The sequence below is a fragment of the Suncus etruscus genome, chromosome 16 (genome assembly GCF_024139225.1).
Source record: "Suncus etruscus isolate mSunEtr1 chromosome 16, mSunEtr1.pri.cur, whole genome shotgun sequence".
Taxonomy (NCBI): domain Eukaryota; kingdom Metazoa; phylum Chordata; class Mammalia; order Eulipotyphla; family Soricidae; genus Suncus; species Suncus etruscus.
In genome coordinates this window covers 27,937,933-27,943,754 of record NC_064863.1, presented here as the reverse complement: position 1 = coordinate 27,943,754, position 5,822 = coordinate 27,937,933, and positions in this window count along the sequence as shown.

The window sequence follows — 5,822 nt, the reverse complement described above, 5'->3', positions numbered from 1 at the left end:
CAAGTTCTAGTGTTGTTGTTGTTTTTTTAAATTTAGTTACAGAACTGTAATTTTAAATGTTAATGATAATGGTGAGTAAAAGTTCTATAGTTTCTGACTCTAAGTTTACCAAAATTTTGTTACTCCATAGATGAAATACATTTTATTGTTTCAAGACTATGCTAATATATAATATCAATACATAACTAGTGAATTGATACTGAGCAAAGTGTAAGACTGATTTTTTTTGGGGGGTCACATCCTGTGATGCTCAGGTGTTACTCCTGGCTATGCACTCAGAAATAGCTCCTGTTTGGGGAGACCACATCAGACACATGGGAATCGAACCAGTGTCAGCTGTGTGCAAGGCAAACGCCCTACTGCTGCGCCATCACTTTGGCCCCAAGACTTATTCTTTTTTTTATTGAGATTTACATATACTTCTTTAATCTCTAAACCTATTCCATAAAAGTGTTTTAAAGAAAATATCTGAAATACTATAGAGAAAAATTAATTATAGTTTTGTAATTTGATATTAGTAGAAAAAAATCTATGGAATTGGAATTAACTGTAGCTATGTGCACATAAATAGGGTAATACACAGTCTTTCATTATCATAACCAATTAGCTTTCTTGCCACAATAAGACTATATTTTCCTTGCTGATGGTTCTATACTGAGACTTTAATCATATAAAGTAGATCTACCTCAAGAAATGATTAATGGGGCACCTATATTTATCCCCTTTTTCCCAACTAAACACTTTGAAGTGATACTGTGGTGATATCATTTTAGACTAACTGCAGAACGACAGTTTTCTCCTTCTGTGGGAGAAGGATAATCAGGTTCATTAATCCGTTCAGACCTCCAGGGTATCATTTATTAAATTGCTCCCAATATGCCTTACTCACTCCCAGGAAATAATTTACATACTAGGAAAATTTGATTCAGTATCAAGCACATCCCATTTAAAACAATTCTCATTTTCATTCCTTGGTAGAAGGTAATAACTTATGCAAGATATGTGCAGGCATAGATTATGCCATGCTGGGAAATTATTTAAATATTTCTTTCAGGATGCTATATTCTATAAAAATATCTCTAATATGTTTTCAATGAATTTAAGGATTTTTTTATTCTTGCTCATGCTTCTATTAATTCCCCACCCAAAAATGTACATGGAACTATAAAATATTGGAGCTTTGAAGCACCAATTTATTGAGTAATAGAAATAAGTATCTAATAAGTAATTTCTCTATTTCATTATTTTGGTTCAATCTTTTATTTATTTATTCTTTATTTATTTATTTATTCATTGTTGTTGTTTCCAGGGATTGAACTCAGGTCTCATGTATGAAAGGCTTGAACTTTATCACTGAACCACAGCCACTGACTCTATCTGCAAAAAAAGGCAGATTAATATTTTTATAATGTATGTAATAGCCTAAACATTAATATTACCTTTAATGTCCTTTGTTTTCCAACTGAAACATCTCTAGCTCTCTTATTCAGAAAAAATCTATTTGTTTTATGTTTCATAAAAATAGTCATATTCGGGCCCGGAGAGATAGCACAGCGGCGTTTGCCTTGCAAGCACCGATCCAGGACCTAAGAGGATTGGTTTGAATCCCGGTGTCCCATATGGTCCCCCGTGCCTGCCAGGAGCTATTTCTGAGCAGACAGCCAGGAGTAACCCCTGAGCACCAACGGTGTGGCCCAAAAACAAAAAAAATAGTCATATTCTAGGACAAATGATATAACTTTTAGGTAGTTGACTTGCATGACTTGGGTACAACAGGCATACAAAATACATATGGTCTCCTAAGCACCACCAGGAGTGATAAGGAGTGATACCTGAGTACAAAACCAGGAGTAAGCCTTGAACACTGTTGGTCTCCCTCCTAACTTTAATAATAACAAAAACCATTAAAAAGTCACATTTTCACTGATTAAACTTTGACAAAGAAACACACACGTTCATAATGGAACACACACATAGCTTTTCTATGTAATAATTTTTCTTCTCCAAGTGGCTTACCTTTTTGTACAAGTATTCTTTCCAAAATCTCTGAAAAGTAAAGACTAAGATGAATAGAAATGACAGGTGAGAATTAAATGAAGGACATAAATGTTGACTAAGTCCCAAATCTCTGGGTGAAATAAAGGCATTTCTATATCCAGTAGATAAAAATAGATGTCAGAAGAAGAGGCATAGTGAGTTACACCCTTATTTAATGAAAGTAGATAAAGAAAGATATATGAAGACTATATTCCCTTCTAAAGAGAAAATGACAATGGGCAAATAATCCAGCCAGGGGATCTGAGAATAGCAAGCAAACATGAGAACCATACAATTAGAGGTACAGGGGCTGGAGAGATAGCAGAGTTAGGACTTTTGCCTTGCATGCAGAAGGATGGTGGATCAAATCCCGGCATCCTATATGGTCCCCCGAGCTTGCCAGGACTGATTTCTGAGTGTAGAGCAAGTGTAACCCCTGAGTGCTGCCTGGTGTGACCCCCCAAAAAACAAAACAAAACAAACAAAAACAATTAGAGGTACAATTCATTTATTTAAATGAAGCACCTATGAAAAAATGGGGTATGCCATGAAAACAATATTTATTTAAAGGACAAGAAATTTACCCCATTACATTACTCATAATAGATATTGGAAGTCTAAAATGCATGTACAAAAGAGCAAATACCCTCTCAGATATAGATTACCAAAGATCAAGAAAACTAGGGTTTCACACACATAAACTACCAATTTACCAGAATCCCAGTATTTTTTAGTGGCATCTAGACTCTTTGTATTTCTCCCAACCCTGGCCACAAAACCAATGTAGACAACTACAAGTTGTGTACAAGAGAACTACAAGTTCTCTTCCAGTGAAAATTGACAAAGTTTATAATGGAATCTAACTCACAAATGGATTGATTGAAAAAAATATTACACCTGACCAGCAGAGGACGCTAGGAAATATGATATCAAAATAGAAGACATTTCCAGAAACTAATGTCATGAAATATGATGATTAACTCTTACTATTAGACTAAGTATTTAAATCTCTGTATTAAAGAAACAAAGAGCTAGAAGGAAACTCAGAACTGATCAAAGTTCTATGTGCTATTTACAAAATTAATAAATTCAATAGAATAAAATTCAAGAAAGCAAATTAGTGAGTTCAGAAAAAATGCAGATTTGTCTGAGATCCTATTAGATTGCTGGTGTCTACAAAAAGAGAAGGATATATAGGTGAGAAATCAGAAGAATAAAAAATGATGCTTTAAATAGAAAAACAACAGTTATGAGAGTAATTTAAAAATTAAATAAAAATGTTAATCATTTTATGATATAGGATAAGCCAAATAAAATCAATCAGTGATTAATTCAATAAATATGCTACTCTGGGACTGAGAGACAACACAGTAGTAAGATGTTTGCCTTGCACTCAGATGATCCAAGGCAGACAGTGGTTCAAATACCAGCATTCCATATGGTCCCCTGAGACTGCCAAGAGAGATTCTAAGCACCAACCCAGGATTAATCCCTGATTGCCACTGGGTGTGACCAAAAACAAACAAACAAACAAAAAATTGCTACTCTTTTGTTAAATATTTTTGCAAGCAAGTTAAGGAAAGATATTAATCAATAGGGGAAAATTCAGTGATCTCAAAAACAGTAATGCATACGTAATTTATATGTAAAAAGATAAAAATGAGATGTTAACAAAAATAAAAAACTTTATAATATTAATAAATATTTAAAGATAATATATAAATTATTGCTATTCTTTTAGAAAGTGGTAAAAGGGAACTTATTTAAAGTTATAAAAGCAAAAAAATATATAATCTTGAGAAATAACTAAATGATCAATTCCCTGCAATTAATGCAATATCCCAAAGCATACTCTGGATAGGGTGGATTTAATAAATAATCTATCCTAAAATATAAAATTTCTAAAATATAAAAATTTCTACCATAAAATTTAATAATGTATACTCCTTTGAACGCTGTCAGAACACTGTCAGTGATGGATGGTATGTTGGGAAATAACACAAGTGTTAAAAATTTATTAAGTTTGGAATCATATCAGTCATTTTCTATCACAATAAGATAAAGCTAGAAATAAATCAAAAGGAGAACAAAAACCCTACAAATCTGTGGAGAGTAACCAATATTCTATTGTCAATAAAAAACCTAACAAGATAAAAAATGTAGTTGGAATAAAGTCAAGTGAAGACATGCCCTATTGGAACCTATGAGATACAAGTAAAATCTCGGATAAGAAGGATGGATAAAGTTTAAATGCTTATGAAAATGAGAATGATAACAAATAGAAGAATAAAAACTCATATTAAAGAAAAGACAAAAGCGTAAAAGAAAATCCGAAAGTTAGATTGAAAAAAAGAATAGAAATTAAAAATATCAGGAGGTAATTCAATTTACAAAAAAATAAGAGCAGTGGCCATTACAATAAATATTAACAAAATACTAATTTTAGCCAAAACACAGAGAAAAAAATCAAATAAATAATTACATACAAAAAAGAGGCAACTTTACTACAGAATTTATATTAACATAAGGATATTACTGTTAACAATTAACAACAGTGAATTGAATGGTATGCAGGCGAGTGTCAATTTTTAAAAGGCTAAACCATTATAGGATTAAATAGAAACCCTCAACAGACAAATAATGTGGAATGAGATTGAAGATAAAATATGCTTTACCTCACCATCTTCCAACCAAATTAAGTTTTGGCTTTGCTAGTAAGTTCTATCATATTTGAAAAACAAATAAACAAAGCTATTCTTTTGAAAATATGCATAATATTTAAACAATACAATTTCAAGCACACTTATGAATTTAATATCTACCTGCTTTTGAAACAAGACATAAATGTTTAAAAATAAAACACATAGACTTGTTTCTTTCTTGAATATAGAACACATAAGCACACATTCAGAGTGACAATGTGAGTAGTATATTATGAGTGTCATATAGCATAATCACAAATTTAGGGATTTAAGAATGACTCATCATATGCAATAAGAAATAAAATAAAACATCAATAAGAGAGAGGATAAAATCATAATACAATCACTATAGAATTAGGAAATATATTTGACATCCATGAATCTATTTGGAAGGTATTTTGACTGCAAATGCCATATTTGAGAATTTTACAGCTAGTTTTATATCAATGACAAAAGAAATCTAAAAGCTTTGCATCTAAATCAGAAAAACATCAATGTGTATTTCCTAGAATAAGATAAAGGTGGAAAATAAACACATATTGAAAAACATTACAATCATTACTTTTTGCTTATGATATTGAAATTAAATCAAAGAATATAATAGAGACAAAATATTTCTTAAAATTAACAAATAAATTGGTAGATATAAAATTAGTGCTGAATCTGCATTTACATCTACAGATAATGATTTAATAAAAGAAATATCATATCAAATATTACTACCATATGAAAAAATATATTGGAAAACATTTATAAAAGAAAAAACATGTTCATGTAAATCTAAAACTAAGAAATTGAAAGTTACAGTTATAAATTAAAAAACTGGTATTATTAAAATTATTATACAATTAAATTAATATATATGCCATATAAACTATAAAATAGACATAGAAACAATATATTATAATATTTAATTGGTTTTATTAATATAATTTAATAACAAAATTTCTTCTGATTGAAATTAAAATAGATGTATTACAGCCCTTAACTTTATAAAATATACAAAGTGATGATAATTAAAATAGCATAGCTTTAGAGTAAAACATTAGAAAAATACATCGATAAATTGAATAGAAAATAAAC